The sequence below is a fragment of the Nannospalax galili genome, unplaced genomic scaffold, assembly GCF_000622305.1.
Source record: "Nannospalax galili isolate Female #2095 unplaced genomic scaffold, S.galili_v1.0 scaffold257, whole genome shotgun sequence".
Classification (NCBI taxonomy): domain Eukaryota; kingdom Metazoa; phylum Chordata; class Mammalia; order Rodentia; family Spalacidae; genus Nannospalax; species Nannospalax galili.
In genome coordinates this window covers 3,578,361-3,598,702 of record NW_008340854.1, presented here as the reverse complement: position 1 = coordinate 3,598,702, position 20,342 = coordinate 3,578,361, and the positions used below count along the sequence as shown (strand labels likewise).

The window sequence follows — 20,342 nt, the reverse complement described above, 5'->3', positions numbered from 1 at the left end:
CAACCATCCATAATCCAGTTCCAGGAGATCCAATGCCCTCTTCTGAGCTCCGCAGGCACTGCATGACACAGGTGCACTTATATATATGCAGGCAATACACTCATACACATGCAATTTAAAAAAAAAAAATCACAGGCTGTGACAGCCTGATCTAGGCCAGTGACTAGGCCATGACTCTGCTCATAAGGGGCTCACAATCCCATGGGGCCGCCACACAGGCACAGTTGAGCAGGTGGCACAGGTAGGGAGGACTTCCTGGAGGAAGCGCTATGTGGGTGGGGTGTTGGGGGATGATAGGAGGGAGTGGGACCCAAGCTTGCCAAGGAGGGTTACAGGGAAATTTCTAGGGCTGAATGTTAGGGTGTGGAGCGCTAGGCCTCCTTTGGGATAATCACTGTGAAGGAAAGTACGTAAAGGGTCAGAAAAAGCAGAGGGTCAGAAGAGATCATGTGGCTATATCCAAGCTTGGAGGGATCAGAGTCTGGGAGGCAGACAGGAGGATGAAGCGGAGTGGCTGTCCCATATATAAGCAAGAGTGATGAAGAACATCTCAAATATGTACAAAGGGTCTAGAGAAGCACAGAGCAGGGCCCAGGGGTGGAGAAATGGGGTTCCTGGAGCCCCTGGGGAGAACTGGTTGGTGAAGTGGGCAGTGGAGGGTATGCTATAATAGAAATGGAGTGTGGGATCTTCTGTAACAAGGCTCTAGTAGGCAGTGTCAAAAACAGCGTCTAATTATTCTCTCATGGTTCTGGAGGCCACAGGTCCAAATTGGTGTCATTGGGCTAAAGTCAACATGGCTACAGGGCTGGTTCCTGAGAGAGGCACTGGAGAGAAGCCATTCCTTGTCTCTTCAGCATCTCATGGCTACTTATGGTCCCTTCCTTAGCCTGCAAAGGGCATTTCTTCACCTCCCTCCCCCATCTTGTCACCCTTCTCCCCTATTCTGACTCCTGTGTCCCTCTTATAAGGACATCCGGTCTGGGTAATGAAAAGTTTTGGAAGCGGGGAGGGGTTCAAGAGGGACTCAGAAATGGATTATACCATGAACAGACAGATAGATAGGCACCAGCATGACAGGGCCTCTGAGGAGAGTGCAGGTCTCAGCACCAGAGACGGCATGGCAGGGCCTCTAAAGAGAAATCAGCGCCCCAGTGGCAGAAGTGAGGTCCATTATACCTTTCTGAGGGTGGAGAAGTTTCACAGAAAGACCTGGTATCCTGGCACTCTGATTCCCAGGCAGGAGGCAGGGAAGTGGGTGGGGACCAGGAAGTGTGACCACCAAGACCCTCTTCGATGTAAACTTACTTCCCAGGTGAGAGATTCTGGCACCCAGAAGTCTGTTAGCTAGGGACTCAGAGTGTCTCTGTAGGGTGCCTGTCCTATCTGTGAACCCAGAGAGCTGCTGCATGTATTGTGGCCTAAGAAGCAGCTGGATTCAAACATTTCATTCTTTCATTTTTGTTTTATAAAAAAATATAGAGAAATGATTTTATAGGAAAGGGAGGTAGAGGCGACAGTGAGCACTGACTTGGTCTAAGTTCTGAGCCGAAGATGTGCAGAGGACCTCCTCTTCTCCAGTGGTAGTGACCTCTAGAGCAAAGGCTGCATCTGCATTCGTGCATCAGGAGGATTTAAAAAATATATTCATTTTTTTTGTTTGTTTAGGAGTGTTTTGTCTGTCTGTATGTGTACCACATGTGTAAAATGCCTAAGAAGAGCGGAAGAGGACAATGGACCCTTGGAACTGGACCATTGTGAGAGGCCATGTGTGTGTGTGTGCTAGGAACTGAACCTGGGTCCTCTGCAAGAGCAGCCAGTGCTCTTAACTGATGAGCTAGCTCTCCAGCACCAGGAGGAAGTGATGGAATCCAAGTAGTATCTTGGATAATATTCTGGATGAACCAGAATGTAGATGAATATTCTGGATGAATCAGCATGTAGATTAAAGAGGGGACTCCCTATGGATATAAGAGTCGAAACAGATATTAAAGGAAGAACCACAAGTATAAGTCTGGAAGTCCATGAAGAATTTTGAAATTATTTTGAGTTGGAATTATTGTGAGAAGGTGGAAAATAAATAGAGGAGTTAATGATGGAACAGGCAGAGGATGGGGTGCTCATAAGGTTTGAAGTTTTTATTTTAGAGGAGGTTGTGGGGAAGACAAAGAGTAAAGACAGGTCTTAACAGGGGTGCTACAGATCTCTTTAAAGTTAATCCCATTAAATAGTTTTTGAGAATTGATCACAAGTATGTTATGCCATATGTACAGGAAGATAATAGGTTTGGCTATTGAAAGGCTAAAATAGCACAATATAATTTTGGCTTTGAACCTGTAACATTTTAACCCTCCACACTTAGAGATGCCCATCACTGAAGTTTTAACAATGCAGATGAAGCTTGTTGAGGCTCCAAGATAGATGTAGCTTCTTTTTAAAGCCTTACCTTATAGTATACAATAGTCCAGGTCCCAGTGTAGCTAGGAGCTTATTCTAGAATCTGATGAATGAGATATAAGGAAGACAGATCTTCAGGAAGAGAAATGATTACCAAAGCCACTAAGAAAGAAATTCCTGGATCATGCTATCTATTTGCCATATTATAACCCAGTCTTAATTGTCCTCTGTATCTGATAATACATTGACGTGTCAGAAATATTATAGCTAATACTAAAATAATTAAAAACATATCATGCCGGAAAGAAAAGATAACAGATGAAGGAGACAGGTACTTTAAACCAGAAGTCTTGATTTAGATGTTTAGGTAATCACCTATTATAGGTAAATGTAATTTATATAATAACTCAGAATTAGTACCAGGTATTTACTTATCAATTCAGAGGACTGAAGATCATAGGCACAATGGCCTGCTCTACATAATGAGTTCCAAGCCAGCCCCACTATAGGGAGACCCTGTCTATCAATTGTTTGTATATATGTGTGTATATATATATATATATATATATATATGAAGGTTTTGTTTTCAAAGTTTGGATTTAACATATAGGTATATAGGTATAAGGACTGGGGGGATGGCTTAGCACTAAAGAGCACTGGCTGCTCTTGCAGAAGACCCAGTTTCAATTCCCAGCACATATATTGCTGCTAACAATTATCCATAACTCCAGTTCAAGAGGATCTAACAACCTCTTCTGGCCTCCATGGGCATGGCATACACAGGTACATTTACATACATGCAGGCAAAACATTCATTCATGCATATAAAATTCAAATATATATTAATATATTGGTATCCCCAGAATGGAGTTTGTTTTTTGGTAATTTAGAATTACCTAAATCATATAAATTTAGAATTATCTAAATTATCTAATGAAGAAATTCATTTATAAGGACAATGGAAATATTTGAATCTTTTAAACATGAGAAACTGGCTTAAAGGAGGTGGTGGGGGTGGGGTCTGAGCAAATAAACAATTATAGCAAAAACACGATTAAAGTAGGGCCATGATTCACCTTCACCAGAAGGCTTACCAAACCAAGATTAGCACCACTGTTATCATTTAGGAATGCAACAAGTACATTTTTAGGCATCTTTCATACACAAGATTTAAGAAATATAAAAAATAGGGCTCAAGAGATGTCTTAGCAGTTAAGAGCACTGGCTGCTCTTGCAGAGGACTTGGGTTCAGTTCCTAGCACCCATATGGCAGCTAACGATTGCCCATAACTCCAGTTCTAGGGGATCTGATGCTCTCTTCTGACCTCCTTGGGCATTATACATATGTGGTGCATTTAATGCATGCAGCAATACACTGAAACATATAAAGTAAAAAGAAACAAATAAAAATTTAGTAAAAATTTATTTTCAAAAAGGGGGGAAATGCTGCTCTCGCAGAGGAGCCAGGTTCATATCCCAGCACCCACATGGAAGCTAACAACTGTCAATAACTCCAGTTCTAGGGGATCTGATGCCCTCTTCTGACTTCCTCAGGCATTGCATGAAATGGGTGCACTTACAAACATGCAGGCAATACACTCATACAACATAAAAAATAATAATAAAATATTTTTAAAAAGCCAAAAACCAAAACAAAACCAAAAAGAAATATAAAAAGTACAGTTCCTTTCCTTTAGGCAGGAGGGAGTTGTCTTTTAATCAATAAAATCTAGCTGTTTTTGTTTTCCAGGACTTTACTGTGGAGAAATCAGAATTAGTGCCAAGTGTCTACTTATCAATCTAGAGGACTGAAGATCATCAGCACAATGAAATTTTGTATAATAGGCCAGATTTATGTAGACTTAAATATTTGTCCAGCAAAGTAAGGACAGAAGAGGCTGTCAGATCCCCTGGAACTGGAGTTATGGACAGTTTGTTAGCTGCCATGTGGGTGCTGGGATTTGAACCTGGGTCTTCTGCAAGAATAACCAGTGTTCTTAACTGCGGCGCCATCTCTCCAGCCTACAAAGTAAGTTTTATAGTCGCTATAGAATTTAGTAGGAACATTACAAAGCAGGAATAATTCTTTGTAACAAAACTGTTCCTACCTTTAAGACATAATCTAGATCCTCAACTAATCATAGTGCAAAGTCCTCTGTTAGGGAGCCTGGTAGGCTGCAGACAGTCTGAGAATGCTTGGTACCTTTCAAGGCAACCAGGGCCTGAGGTGGAGGGGACAAGCGTCGGGGTGTGAGTAGAGTCCTGGGGCATAGGAACATGAATGAGTGTGGAAGAAGGCCTGCAACAGTTTCAGCTAGCGGCCACCCAGCCTGCCTGGAGAGGGGAGAGTGGCTTTTAGGATTTTTCTCCTGAGTCCATCTGGGCTCTGGTTTGATATTTCCTTAAGGACAACGAGCCCTGGTCGTACCTTCAACCCAGCACCCACCACCCCAGGTCTTCCAAGCTGGTTGAGGTGGGTCTACATTTTAAACCACAAGGAGGAGAAACCTAGGCCATCAAGATTTTTATTGACTTGGCAACGGGTTTTGGAATCTGTATTTTTAACAGCTACCCAGGTGATTCTGATGAGCAGACAGTTCGTGCTGTTTTTTTGTTTTTTTTTTTTTCCTTTCCTTTTTCCCTTTCCTCTTTCACGCCCCCTCAGTAAACTGTTTTTCAACTTTGTTTTTCAGTGAAAACCATTTCCTCCTCTCGGTGGAGCAGGGCCAGAGGCTGCGCCTGACTCTCTCTCCCACGTCAACAGTCCCATGTCCTTGATGGAGGACCGTGTTCTTCTGTGCCCTTCCTCTTCCTCAGCCTGTCCTTGCTGACACCCTCCCTATGGTACTAAGGTTGGGTCACCAAAGGCAGGGACATCCCCAACCCCTTGCCAATCACCAGAAGGAGTGAAACGGAGGGCCACAGTTGGCCCCATCTGTAGCTTCACTTTCTTCCTCCACAGCCACTCTGCTCCAGGCCTCAGAGGACCATCCAGAGCTACCTCCCTCTCAGCCAGCAGCCTTGGTTGGCTTGAATATGCCAAACTCTAAGAACCCAGTGTGTCCAGAGGCAAACCAGGTGTCTCCCATTAGGAGAGAAGGGCAATCACTGGTCCAGGAACACAAGATTTGTCAGAAACCTGGACTGGGTGGAGGGGTAGCTGGATTTCCTTGACTCTCAATGACATTGCATCTGATGGGATCTGAAACTCTAGCTAGTCACCACCTGGCTGGGATTTGGGAGATGTGGAGAACCAACAAGGTTTATTATTTCAATATTTCTTTGGTCTTTTTGAGACAGGGTCTCCCTGTAGCCCCAGCTGGCCTAGAACTCACTATGTAGACCAGGCTGTTCTCGATCTGATAGAGATCCACTTGCCTCTGCCTCCCAAGTGCTGAGATTAAAGGCATGTGCCACCACATCTGGCTATTTCAATTTATTTTTATTTTATGTATGTTAGTGTTTTGCTTGCATATATGTAAGTGCATCCATGTGCAATGCCACAGAGGCCAGAAGAAGGTGTTGGGTATGCTGGACTGGAATTGTGGACAGTTGTTAGCTGCTCTATGGGTTCTGGAACTGGGGTCCTCTACAAGAGTAGTCAATGCTCTTAACCACTCTCCAGTCCTTATTTATTTATAGACAAAGTGCCATGTATTATAGGCTAGCCTTAACCTCTCTATGTGGCTGAGGATGACCTTGAACTTCTGATCCTCCTGTCTTTGAACTTCTGATGCTCTTGGCTCTACCTCTGCAGTGCTGGCATTACAGATGTGTGCCACCACACTTGGTTTATGTGGTGCTGGGAATTGAAACCAGGGCTTCCTGCATGTTAGACAAGCACTCTACCAACCTATTTCCATCTCTAGCCAATCAGGAGGTTTATTTAAAATAAAGATTAATAAAAGCAAAGAGTACTAGATCCCATCCCAGCCCTAATCGGTTAAGGTCTCTTTGTGAGGCTTGAACTGGGTGGGTGTGACTCTGTTTAATCAGGTTGCTTTCTTGACTCAAGACGTTGAGCCCAAAGAATGAGTAAGCAGATGGAATGGGGAGGGGTTGCGTGATAAAAATTCTTACTGATACTCGTGGTCACCTCATGGTCACCATTCACCAGGGACTCCATGTCTCATTTAGTCTTTGAGACAAATCTGGGAGGTGTGTCCAATTATTATCCCTATTTTCTGGAGGAGGAAATGGGACTCAGAAAGACCACACACACAACCAAAAGAAGGCAGACCCAAAACTGAGACCCAGGCCTTTCTCTCCAACCCCGTCATGGAAGCGGCAGTGTGAAACCCAGGCACTATTTTAGGAATCAAGCCAGTCTGTGGTCAGATTGTGACATTAGTGCAGTTGCGTCTTGGCCACTGGTGTCTGGTGCATCCTCTGTCCCAAGGCTCAGCTGTGGCCAGTTCACCCTCCTCACTGTGACAGAAGTCAGAGAAGCAGTCAGGACATCAAAAGCAGGGTGGCCCACAGGAAGGGCACTGGGCTGGAATTGGGACAGGGGTTTCTTATCCAACTTTGGGAAACAGGGTCTCAGCACCACCCTGTAGAGCTCTGAAGGGAGCCCCAGAGCCCTTTCTGTGCAAAGACAAGACCTGCCTCTGTGACCCTTAGAGTCATCTGCTCTTAAAATGCAGAATTTGGCCAGGCGTGGTGGTACATACCTCTAATCCCAGCACTTGGGAGAGGGAGGCAGGAGGATCAGGAGTTCAAGGTCATAGCTACATAGTAAGTTCAAGACAAGCCTGGGCTGCATGAGACTTTGTCTCAAAAAAAAAAAAGTGCAGAATCTGGACTGGGGAGACGATTCAGTTGGTGAAATGCTTCTTGTAGGAACTCAAGTTCGATCCACAGTACTCATGTAAAAAAGTCAAGTGTATTGGTACATGATTGTAATCTCGGAGCTGGGGAGGCAGAGACAGGTGGATCCCTAGGGCTCACTGGTCAGCCAGTCTAGCTTACTCTGGTGAACTCTAGGTCAATGAAAGACTGGTTCAAAAAAACAAGGTGGAAGCTGACAAGATGACTCAGCAGATAAAAGCACTTGCATGTACATCTGATGACCTGAGTCCAATTCCCAGAACCCATGTAAATAAAGGCAGGTGCAGTAGTACACAGCTGTAATCCTAACATTCCTACGGTAAGATGGGAGGAGATTCACCCAGAAGGTTGTGGGGTAGAAGGCATGCCAGGGCTGGGGGTGGGGGGCGCGTCGTTTCTTTAGAAATGACCTGAAACTGAAGGATGAATTGGAGCCAAATGCAAGCTGGGCATAAGGAGAGTGCCCCAGATAAAAACAGTAGGTGCAAAAGTCCTGACGGGGAGAAGGTGGACACTAGAAAGATGTGCTGATGGCCAGTGGAACTGCAGCAGAGAGAGCATGCTGGTGGGCAGCAGCCATCTTTACTGGGCAAACCACAGTCAGATCATCAGGATTTTTTTTTTTTTTTTTTTTTTTCCTTTTAGGCAAACACTCTACCATCTGAGGATCTTACAGGAACTTTGAGCTTTTTTCGTGCAACAGGAAGTCCTTAAAATTCATATGATCACCATGAGCAGGATTTGTGGTCCAGGCCCTGGGAAGGAGAGGCCATTCTGTTGGGCAGTGACAGAGGAAAGCCAGTGGGGAGCCAATGGAGGGGCTCTGGTAAAGCCCCAAGTCCAGCAGGGTAGGCTGATAGGAGAGAGAAGATGTGCCAGGAGGGTGACATGCTCATCCTGTCTCTAGTTTTTTTCTGATTTTGTCCTTCCCTGGGTCTGCAGACAGGATAGGCCCCCTGATACCTCCCTGTAGGGGTCAGGTGGTCTCTCACCTAGTTATGGATCCTGTAGGGAAGAGAAGGTAAATAGACTAGCCCCAGGGACCATGAGCTCTGGTAATTCCAAGTCATGGTCTTTGCCCCTGTCTCTGGGTCCTCAGGACAATGGGGGTGGTGCTACAGCTGGGATCTGGAGTGTCCTCCAAAGGTCTATGTAATGAAGGATTAGGTGCAGCCTGTAGAGCTATTGAAAGCTGGTGGAGCTTTAAGTAAGTGGAAAGAGACTAGTCATGGTGTGTGTGGATGTGGGTGTCTTTGAAGCTGGTTATGGGACTCCATTTCTCTTTCTTTGCTTCTTGGCCACCATGAACAAGATGCCTCTGCCCTATACTCCTGCCATGACCTGCCATGCTGCCACTGGCCCATGGTACCTGTCCCCTGGCCCCAAATCATGAGCCTTTGGCTATAAGGCATAGGCTTCTGCTGCTGTGATAAAATATCCTGACAAATCTAAAATGATGGCTAAATTTGTTTTCTCCCCCTATCTAGATGCCTTTGTGAGGGAACTGACACTGATTCTAGCCCCTCCAACAGCTATCAAAGTACCTGAAAACAAATCCTGAGTCCATCACTCTTGAGTCCAGGCTTGGCAGACAAAAGAAAAATGAGGAGGAACCCAATAGAGGGATGCTTTTGGAAGCTCTTGTCAAAAAATTCCAATGGACTCTGATATGAACATTTGAAATTTTCCCTGTTTTGATTTTTTTCTGGTTCTCTGTCTAGAATTTATAATGCTAACTACTCTTGCCTTTATTTCTTCACATCTCCTAGGCACCAGTCAAGGATTTTCTTTTTCTCCCTATAGTTAAGAGTTATGCATTTCGGGATTCTTTTAGATAGACCCACTGAAGGGATATCCCAATTGCCTTACCCTGCGTCCCTGTTCAGCATGGAAGAAGCCAGAGCAGTCTGTGTCCTGATTCCCTATCGGCAATTTGGTAACCTCTTCGGGGGATGGTGTGAGGTATGAATTGGCTAAGTAGTTAGGGTAAAAAGAGACCCCAAAGAAAAGTAGCCAGTTTCTTGGCTAAAAGTCAAAATGTCCTTGCGCTTCTTAGCAACATACTCCATTCCAGAGGCCAAAAATGTCAAAAGTATTTGGGAGCTTTTATCTAATCCCTAAAAGATTTTAGGGTTACCTCTTCAGAGAGGGGAATGTTAGAGTAGCAAAAAGCCTCACTAAAAAAAAGTACACAAAATTGTTCAGGAAAAAGTCATGGGGAGATATGGGAGGAGTTGGAGGGGAGGGAGTGGGCATGGATTTGATCAAAACACCTTATATGCATGTATGAAATTCTCAATACATTTTTTTAAGAAAGTTAAAAAAATAATATCCTGACAAAAAACAACTTAGGGAAAGAAGGGTTTCTTTGGCTTATAATTCCAGGTTACAATCCATCATGGCAAGGACATCCAGGCAAGAACTTAAAGCAACACAGCCGAAGTCAAGAGCAGAGAGAATCAACACATGGGTCCTCCCTGCTTGCCGCTACTTCTGTGCAGCTGTCTTTCTTCACTCTTATACAGGTCAGGGCCCAGCCCACGATAGGGCCAGCTACATTTTGGATGGTTCTTCCTACCTCAATTAACAATCAACACAACCCTCCATGGACATGCCCACAGGCCAACTTGATCTAGATAATTCCTCAATGGAGACTCCCTTTTTAGGTGATTGAAAGAACCCAGAGTAGGCATCTGACTCCTTGTACCAGATGCGGGGTAGAGAAAGCTTGCTTGTGATGATGGAGAGAAGGCAGTGTGAGCTCTGGAGACAGTATTGAGCAGAGAGTTGGGAGGCCAAGCCCATTTAATTAGAGGGCCAACAAGAGAAGAAGCCCCCTGACTTAGCATCAGAATTGGAAGATGCCATGGAGACTGTGGGTGTGATTGAGTTACAGATCCCGAGGTTGTGATTGCTCAGTCAGGTCCAATCTAATCACAAGTGACCTTATAAGAAGGCCAGTGGAAGAGTCGGAATTAGAGAAAGTGATGTGATGAAGGGGGCAGAGATGGGGGATACCATCTAAAAATGGAGGAAGAGGCCCCAGGTGAAGGGCCATGACTTTAGTCCAGTGACACTGATTCTATACTTTCAACTTCCAGGACTAGAAGAGAATAAATGTATGCTGTTTTCAGCATGGCAGTTGCAGAAAGCCACATTTGCTGAGAGCTGTGGAAGGAGCTAGTGCCCTGGCCTGCTTTGTGACCCCAGCTCAGTGGAACGGATGAGCGGAGTGGTGATGAGGCTGCTGATCCAGGGCCTCAGGGAGATGTGCGTGTGTGCCAAGGAGAAGGAAGACCATGTCTTCATGCATCAGGAAACTTTCCCGGCCAATGATCCTCCAAAGGCATGTCAACATCTTTCCAGGAAAAAAAATAACTTAGTCTCTATAAAAAAAAAAAAAAAAAATCAGTGTTTCACACACACACAGACTCGTGGGTCCCAGGGAGACACGAACTCCATCATTTGTTCCAGGCGTCTTTAATTTTCTTGGGGACAGTAGGGAGCGAAGCTGAGGGCGGGGCTAAGGATTGTGGCGACATCTGGATTCTCCAAAGCTCTTGGGGTCTTGTGGAGTGAGCCCTCCTCTCCAGTGTTTTCTGCTTCCGTGAAACCTGTGGGAAGATTGGACACATTTCCTAGCAAGGGAGAACAGTTGGAATTTCCAGCCTGCTTCCAGATGTGTGTCTGACTGGGCCGGGGAGTTTGGCCTTGGAAAGCAACCCCGGAGGTGAGGAGTCTTCTTGGGCCCCAGTGCTGAGCTATGCTGTCACGCGTGTCCTCCACCTCCTCATGCTGGGCCCTGCAGTTGAACTTTCTGCCGGGAGCTCATGGGTGTGGTTTCACCCATATGAAGAAGGCTGAAGAGAGGCCCGAAGCTGGCAGACAGTCAAGTGGCTTAGGACAGCAGATGACAGAGGGACCAAGGGAGAGCCTCCCAGGAGCATGGATACAGACCCAGGCCTGGTCAGGGGCTCAGTGCGGAGTGGGCTGGGAGGGGTGAGGGAAGCAGAGGGGAACCAGGAGTCAATCAGAACAGTAATGCCGAGTACCTGGCCTAGGGCTGTTAGAGGGCAAGATGAAGGGTAGGCCCTTTACTCGCTCAGAGAGCTCAGTTCCCTAGATAGCACTGCCAGGTCAAGAGGATCTTAAGCAAGGGCGAGGGCCCTCCACAGGGGAAAGGGTCCTCATGGGTGCCTCAGTGAAACTGGGGGGGGGGCGCGGATTAAGAATGTCATAGGAATGGAGAGAGAGTTCAGAGGTTAAGAGCTGGTACTGCTCTTGCAGAGGACCTGAATTTGGTTCTTAGTACCCATGTCAGGCAGCTCATGGCTGCCTGTAACTCCAGTTCCAGGGGATCCAGTGTCCACTTCTGGCCTCTGTGGGCAACTGCACTCACATGCACATAGCCCCACATAGACACACATGCATACACATAATTAAAATAAAAAAAAAATGAATAAGAATGTCACTCCAGCCAAGCCTGATAGTATAGGTCTGTAATCCCAGCTTGAATTGCAAATTCAAGACCAGCCTGGACTACAGAGTGAGTCCAAGTCTAGCTTGGGCAACTTAATGAGACTCTATCTTAAAATAAAGGCTAGGTGATAAAGTATTTCTCTAATGTACATGAGGCCCTGGGTTCAGTCCTGGTACTGAAAAAACTGAAAGAGAGAAAGAACAGAGTGTCACCGCCCCCCCTTGTCAACTATCTGTATATCCTCCTTCCTCTTCACTAGTCAGAATAATGTGCCCTACCCAGAACCTGTACCCATGTCACCTAACAGGCAAATGAACTTTTCAGGTGTGATTATATGTTAAGGATATGGAGACAGGGGGATCATCAGGATTGTGTGGAGTTCCCAGTCATCACAGGAGTCCTCAGAAGAGGGAGGCTAGAAGGCAAAGGCAGAAGGGGCAGGTAGGAGCAGATGAGAGGTCTTAAGTTTCTGCCTGTGGTTGACGGAGGTGGAGGAAGGGGCTTCACACCCAGGAATGAGCTGCCCTAGAAGACAGAAAAGGCAAGGAGACCTTCATTTCACTAGAGCTTTCTAAAGGATCCAGTCCCACACACTCTTAGGCTGAGTCCTGGCATGCTGCTCTTGGGTGCTCTGTGTTAAGACATTTGTGCTGTTGGAAGCTGCTCTGTGTGTAATTTGTTATAGTGCCTTTGGAAACTAAGGTAGCTTCCCATGGTGTGGCCCATAGTCTGCCTCAGGACAAGTGTGCTCACCACAGGATGAGAGAGTCTCCTGTCTGACCAATCCCCACAGCCCTGGTGGAGCTCAACACAGGCCAGAGGAACTGATGCCCACAGTCAGGGCCCCGAACAGGAGAGAGCTGGGCTCCGACCATGGTCTTGCCCCACAGCTGTGGCCTCCATCCTCCATGGATGAGCCAGCTCCAGGAGTAAATGGTTGTTCCTCCAGGACAGCCATCCACCTTCTCCCTGAGTTCCTTTCTCCCCAAAAGAAGAGTGTCTGTAGGTTACAAATGTGATCAGAACAGACCCAGAGCTCTGGAAGGCCTTGCTGCCTGAGAACTCGATGGCAACAGAACCTACCACCAAAGAGGTTTAAATAGACAAATGCAAGGGTTGTTTTCAGATTTCAAAACCCCTTTCTTTCTTTCTTTCTTTCTTTCTTTCTTTCTTTCTTTCTTTCTTTCTTTCTTTCTTTCTTTCTCTTTCTCTTCCTTCCTTCCTTCCTTTCCCTCCCTTCTTTTAAAATCTTTTTAAGACAGAATCTCCCTGTAGCCCCAGTTGTCCTGGAACTCACTAACCTCCTCTCCAAAATTTGTTGCCCCCCTCTCTCTCTCTCTCTCTCTCTCTCTCTCTCTCTCTCTCTCTCTCTCTCTCTCTCTTTTGAGACAAGGTCTCAAGATCTCACTGTGTACACAAGGTTGGCCTTGAACTCATAGACAATTCTCCTGCTTCTGCCTCCTGAGTGCTAGGATAACAGATGTACACACCACACCTACCCTGTGTTATTTATTTTCTTCCCTTTCCCTACTAGTCAAAGCATGCCCATTTATACATAAATCATACGGGCACCTGGTGTACACAAATACACATAGCACCACAAACAGTGCCATCATGTGTAAGAGACTACCCCAACACAGACCAGCAATCAAACTCTTGTTTGTAGATCCCGCCCACACACGCAGATACACTCACTTCACACCCCCACACAAGGACACACACACAAGCACAGACACACCTATGTATGGGTAAAGACCACCTGTGTATGTGCACAACAGTGAGTGAAACTGGGTGGTGGTGGTGGTGGTGGTGGTGGTGTGTGTGTGTGTGTGTGTGTGTTTGTGTGTAGGGCTGGGTGCATCCTACCCCTCCCCCAAAGCCCTCCAGCACTCTGCTCTGGAGACCTCTGCTGGTGGAGTGAGGAACTGCCCCTGAGCTCTGCTTGGCCTGATGCTGAACTCAACTGAGCTGGAGGGAAAGAAGACAGCAGAGAAGAGAGAGCAATAGGGTCAACAACCAGGCTCCAGGTTGCCAACTCCACCCGGCCCACATGACTTTCTGTGTCCCCCAATCCAGTGCAGAAGGAGAGGGTCCTTCTGCAAGTGTCTCTCACAGGCTTTTAGACCCAGGCCCACCGGCCCTAAGTGGCCTGTGCTGGTATGCCCTGTGTGAAGAAGGGGCCCCTGGCTGGCTGCAGCACACACTCCCCTTTCTCCAGGACAAGACTCCACCCTCCACACACAGGGGAGTCCGTGACAGTGCCTCCCACTCCTCCTCTCCCACCCCTCCTGGGCTGTTTGGTCAGCTACTGGGCACCCAGCCTCTCTCCCCACTGCTGTGGGGTCTCTGACTCTGCGTTCATGTCTCCTGTTGAGACCTCTAATTCACCTCTTGCCATCAGTCTCCTGTTTCTTTCTTTTTCTTCTTGTGTGTGGGGGGAGTGAAGACTGAAGCCTTGGGGGAAAAATGGATGAAACTGAATTCAGAGCTCAGCTTAGTGGTAAGACTGACTAGCTATGGCCCTATCAGGCAGCTACCCTAACTGCCCTCAGCCTCAGTCTCCCCAACTGGAATGGGAATCTTGTTTTATGACAGAGTAATTAAATGAGACAAAATGCTGTGTCTGATGTCAGATGGTAGCCTAGAGAACCTGCCATTTCATGAGGCACCCCTGCCCCATGAGGGGTGAAAGCCTCTAAGAAAACTTGCCCAGAATTCTGCTAAGGGTCACATGAGACCCTAAAAGAAACAGCTAGTATAGCAACAGATGATCAGTAAGGGGGTTGCGCAGGGTCTAGAGAGTTCGTTTGTGAAGTTGGGTGGCGGCAAGCCTGGGATCACAGCTGAGCTGCTCAGAGGAGATGGAATGGTGCCAGCAGAATTCTTCCTCTCTCCACTCCCTCATTCCTGCAGGCCAAAGTCTGTTTCCTTCAACGTTAAAGTTGGAATCGACAGTAAGTGAAGTTGGTTTGGTGGGATAAGGAGTTATTTCCCACCTGGGTGCCCACAGCACAGCCGTGTTTCCACGGGGCCCTTCTCAGCATGAAGGTGTTCATAACTATCTGGCCAGCCCTGCTCTGTTCCTCTCTCGCACATGCCCTCTCCTTGCTCTCTTGCTACAGCATCGTTTTGTTCTTTACTCCTTGCTCCCTGTGTCACCTCCTTTCCTTTGAATGCCTGTAATCAGGCTAGCCCAATTCAGGGGCATATTGCATTTTAGAACTCTTTCTAGAAAGCTGTTTGACATTCCTTACAAGAAGCAGATAGAAAATCAAGGACTCAGGCTGGGGAAGTGGCTCAGTTGGGGGAGTTCTTGCCTTGCATGCAAGACACCCTACGCTTGATCTCTAGCACTGCATAAAACGGAGCACGGTGGTTGGTGTATGTATGTATTTCCAGCACTCAGGAGGTGGAGGGATCAGAAGTTCAAGGTCATCCTTGGCTAAATAGTGAGTTCAAGGCCAGCCTGGGCTACATGAGACCCTGTCTCAAAAGAAGAAAGAAAGAAAGAAAGAAAGAAAGAAAGAAGGAAAGAAAGGAGGAGAAAAGGAACTAGGACTCTGGTTTCTGGGCTGGGCCTTCAATTCCTGTTTGAATCATCTCCAACCAGGGCTGCCTCTCAGCTACATGAGAGAAGAAAGAACCCTACCACTGCAAGACTGGCATGGAGAACTGGCAAAAAATAACGATGTGAATCTAGAACAGTCTATCTGTTGTTGAGGCTGGTGCTCAGAGGAAAGCAGGTTTCTTAGGACTATGGAGTGATAAGTGGGGCGTTTTGAAGTTAAGTGTTTTTCAAGGACCCTCGAAATTGGAATTCTTTTCATTTTTCTGACTCTTAGCCTGCTTTCTTCTGGGGCACACCTGGCTTTGTCTCTGACAAGATGGTCAGGTAGACAGAGCACACTGGGCAAAGGATCTCTGAAGTAACGGAAGTAGAGCTAGAATAATGGGAGAGGAAAGAAGTCCACAAATTTATAAATTAGTGTTTTAAAAAGTATTTTACTTTTTTTTATTTTTTGTGTGTGAGCATATGGCCTACATGTATGTAAGTGTACCCATGTCATGCAGTGCTGGAAGAGGTTAGAAGAGGGCCTCAGATTCCCCTGGAACTGGAGTTATAGACGGTTGTTAGCCTCCATATGGGTGCTGGGAATTGAATCTGGGTACTATGCAAGAGTAGCCAATGCTCTTAACCACTGAGCCTTCTCTCCAGCTCTGTAAATTAGGTTTTTTAAAGATGGCTAGCAGGTGACACCACAGACCCAGGACAGCTTGGTTGCTGCCTGCTGCAGGTGGAGAGGACTCAGGAGGCATCAGGGAAGTGGGGAGCCCAAGGGTCTGTAGTTCTGATATTTCTACCTGACTGCATTGGAGGATGTTCATGCCCTAAGCATCTCCTGCTACCCCCTCCCCAGTCACCACCCCAGGCTGCTGTTCAAGGTGAGGAGGGGATGGGACAGAAACCAGAGGGATGAGGGTCAGAGAGAGAAGGATGAGAGACTAAAGATAGATCAGGGGAGCCCTGGACAGAGCCTGGTAGCAGAGGTGGCAGAAAACAATGCACCTCTGTTGAGAGCCCGCCTCCGCTCAGGGCTCACAGGTCCTGGCGAAGAGAGGCCCAGAGGCAGCTCAAGCTCCACCCACACCTACTGGCTGCCCACAGAGCTAGGTGAATCAGCTGAAGCTTGGCTGATAACAGCCCCCACCAGCCCAGAATGCGTCCTTTGTGATAGTTGCCCCTCCTCGCCCCCTCCTCACAGCTGGGTCGGCTGGAGCAAGCTGGGTAGGGCTGAGTGATAGGAAGCAGGGCTGCCTGGGAAAATGTGGAGAAAGCCCAGCAGCCCACCTGCAAGGTACTGTGTGGGAACGGTCAGATGCAGTCGGGCCGATGTGCCGCAGGAAGTCAGCTAGCTGGAGTCCTTGTGCTTTTCTGCTGTGTTCAGTCTTAGCTGCACCCCTCAATCTACTCATTCCTGCAGGGAGAAGAATAGTGCTTTCAGTACTAAGGCAAGGTTCTGGGGCTGTAAATGACCCAAACCCAACTTAAATCAGCTTGGGGAAAAGGGGTGTTGAGCTCAAGGATGGAGAAGGTCCAAGGGAGGCTTTGGGTGAGGCCCATTGGCTGGCAAGTCCTCGTCTGCATCCCCCAGGGGCTAGCAGCACCCTATCTTTGTCAGATGTGTTTGTGCACCCCACCCAACCCTGCAGAGGAAATGACTATAGTCAGTTAAGGGTCACATCCTCATAGTTTCATGACTAGAAAGGAAATGGCACCATTTGTTACCAGGTTTGGTTAGAAAGTCATAAGGATTTCTGACAGGCTCGCTTCAAAACATGCACCCAATTCTGGGCCAATTGCTGTGGCCATGAGAATGCCTTGAAGTAATTTTCCCCTTGCCCCATCCATTGCCAAGGGGTAGGGTTATAGGGGCAGACATATACAAGGGCTTCCTTGCTGTAGGCTTGGGGTCTTCTGTGGCAGAGTTGCTAGTTCATCCGCCATAACAATTTTGCCCTTTCCCTCTTAGGTGTTTTCTGGATACATGGCTTCTGGGGGCGGGGGGGGGGAAGAAAACTACACTTCCCAGGCTCTCTTGCAGCAAAGGATATTTACTTGTTTAGAAGCTGGATAATGGGGTATGAGCAAAAATGTGCACAGCCAGGTGAGTGGCACACGCCTTTAATCCAAGCACTCGCAGATCTTTGTGAGTTCGGGGCAAGGCTGGTCAACACAGTGAGTTCTAGGCCAGCTGAGACTGCAAGGAGACCCTGTCTCAAAAGACCAAAAATCAAAACAAAACCAAAACAACAACAATGTACAGAACCTTCAAATGTTGCCTTTAAAAGGAGGGAATCAGCTTCTCCTGGCCCTCTTCCTCTACATGGTACAGGCTGAAAACCTACATGATGAACCATCTTTGCTCATATGGATGAGCACAGGGTCATAGGGTCAACACTGCAGCAAGTTAAGAGTATACTGAGTCCCAGGTTCTATTTTAGCCCCAAACTGTTTATGCCTGGATTATTACAGAGGAAAGAACAATCCATCTTGTTGGAGTCCCTCTTATTTTGGGTCTCTGTGTATAAACCACCTCTTTATACTAAGTAATATATCTTGGGGACCTTCCCTTGGTACCCATAGCTATGGGCTGAAAACAATCTCTTGCACAAGGACTGAAATTGTTTTCCTGCCATAATTATGCCCATCCCAGAAAAGGTCGGCCTGTGACCAGCTCAACCCTTTGCTGAGAGTGTAGTAAGACACATTGTGGGGCCAGATCTCTTCCTTCACCTTAGAAGTTATTTTCGCCTTGCCCTCATATCCTGACTCCGGCTTGCTGGTTGTGCATGTTCTGCATGTGGCTTGGACCTGCCTCTGCCTTAGCTCAGGAGCTCCTGTGGAATGGAAGCCATGGCTTCATTCAGTTATCCAGGTGGTCTATGAGTGCTAGAACCATAGTAAAATGTAAAGCCACTGTCTTTCCCTCCCTTGAAAACAGGAACTGTGTATCCCTCTTATTCATGCAAGGGCTGGCCTAGCAGATAGCCCATTTTCTCATAAGTTGAGGAACCAAAGGCAGGCAGTTACCCAGAACCAGGCAAAGGAGGTTTCTAGAGACACTGTGCTAGCTACCTCTTGTCCTTCTACCTGGTAATGGTTCATACCTGGGCCCCCACCTAGAATTTCTGTGACCCATGGGCCTGAGGGAGGAAACAGAAAGGTCCAGAGACCATGAGAGAACCAGTTGGTAGGCCCTGCGTCCTTGGAATGGGAAAAGAGGTAGTGGCTGTGTCTCTGTGTGAGATGAGCCACAGAAAATAACTGAATGTGTCTAATGACCCCCCGCCCGCATTCCACAATTTCATAATTGAAAAGGCATAACTGAGTTACTCCAACTGGGAAATTCAGAAGGAAACATTGCCTCTGACTACAGAAACACAAGCTGGGCTTTTGCCTTCTTTCTGTATTGATCGTATTGAGAACCATGGCAGGCAAGCCCAGGTCTCTCTTACAGTCTTCCTTGGCTCCCATATGGCTGGCTTCACACCTCGTTCTTTTCCTCCAAACGCCCTTCCTTAGATGGAACTCTCAGAACCAAGATAGCGCCTGTGACCTCCGACTGGGATTAGACTATTCAGAAGACAAGTTACGCTAGACGACGGAAGACAATAGGACAGACGGCAATATTAGAAATGTTGTTAGAACAATGGTAGGAGACAAATCTCCACATTGCTTTCCCCTGATACCATCGGAGGACCCAAGGAGGAATTGTGACCTTTGGTTGCCCCTCCCATCAAGCCTGAAGGACACATAGGGCTGGTGAGCCCCAACCCTTCCACAGCTGTGCCACTGAGAAGCATGCAGCTGCTTCTATTTTGTGAGATGGAGCCAAGACTGACCATTCAGAGTCCTAGGATCTCTCCTCCCCCACTTCAGCCCCTTCACCCCCACCCCAACTGAGTCTGAATGGGCTGCCTGTTTCCTTTTCTGCCCCCCCATCTTGAGTCACCACCTCCATGCAGCCCTCTCAAGAAGAGGTATTTCCACATTCTCTGTACCTCAGAGCTGAAAGGTAGAGTCGTGAGCATGTTGCCATTTCCTGCCCACTACTTCCATCCTCTTCCGTCCTCATCCTGCACCGCTGACACTCATGTATCCAGTTTTGCCCCATCTCTCCTTGTCCCTATTGTCTACCAATCTCCCAAACATGCTGCATCATCTACTGAAGAATCCAGCTCCACACAGGTCATCTTTTTCTGTACTCTTCGTGGAGTATCCCAGACAAATGAAATGATGCATATCCATACTCTGACCTCTGGCTTCCTTCTCTTTCATTTTTAGGCATTCTAGCCTGTCTATGCTGTACGCAACCCTGCAGAATTTATGGTCACCTATAGCCTCTGAAACTAGAAAATTTTCACTTCCTTCTAAGCACCCACCACTTCCAAGCCTTTCTGCTCCTGGGCCCAAGGGCTCTTGCATTAGCTCCCATGGAACTCTCCAGTCTGCTGATTCCTTCACTTCTCCATCCATCAACTCCCTCTAGCCTCTACTTCTCTTCTTTCCCAGCTGAGATCCCATAGCTCATGAATGAATACACTATGGTATAGTCACACAACAGAATATCATATACTAGATTAATCAGATGAGCTACAGCAAGAGAAGACAACGTGGATGAATCTTAGCCATATACAGTTAAGCAAAAAGGTAAGCCTCAACATACTCCATGGAGAACAGGCCCCTTCAATGGAAACAGAGAATATAAAATACATGGATGTATTTTTTTTTAGAAACACAGAAAAGCGATAAATGATATGATAAAGAAAATGTGGCAATGTTGCTTGCAGGACTCAGGGTGTTGGTCATCTTAAGTAGAAGAAAGGGAAGACACTTTATCATCAGATGTGGGTCATTGAGGAGGCTTTGGCTTGGGAGGTGTTTTTGTAGGTGCGTATTATATCATTAAAACAACTAATTAAATAAAAGTAAACCATGCGTGTATCAATGAGTGTGTCAGGGAGCCAATACTGAGTTGGGGGCATCCATAGATTGTCATTACATTGTTCTCTTGTAGATATACCCAACATCCCTCATCATCCCACCAGGGAACCTGGTCTCCCTGCATCTGCA

The 20,342-nt window shown here is 46.9% G+C and overlaps 2 long non-coding RNA genes across 2 annotated transcripts in view; one reads left to right on the top strand and one right to left on the bottom strand.

The window, feature by feature from the left end:
* The window catches only part of LOC108490995, a 59,787-nt gene extending 49,152 nt beyond the window's left edge, over nt 1-10,635 (top strand). Inside the window, exons 3-4 of the long non-coding RNA XR_001872503.2 lie at nt 9,613-9,752; nt 10,329-10,635. This is a non-coding gene — a long non-coding RNA (uncharacterized LOC108490995). The remainder of the gene's footprint in view (nt 1-9,612; nt 9,753-10,328) is intronic.
* Nucleotides 10,327-20,342, bottom strand: part of LOC115070824 — a 56,064-nt gene continuing 46,048 nt past the window's right edge. Inside the window, exons 3-4 of the long non-coding RNA XR_003849949.1 lie at nt 16,557-16,683; nt 10,327-10,865 (exon numbers count right to left, since the gene is read on the bottom strand). This is a non-coding gene — a long non-coding RNA (uncharacterized LOC115070824). The remainder of the gene's footprint in view (nt 10,866-16,556; nt 16,684-20,342) is intronic.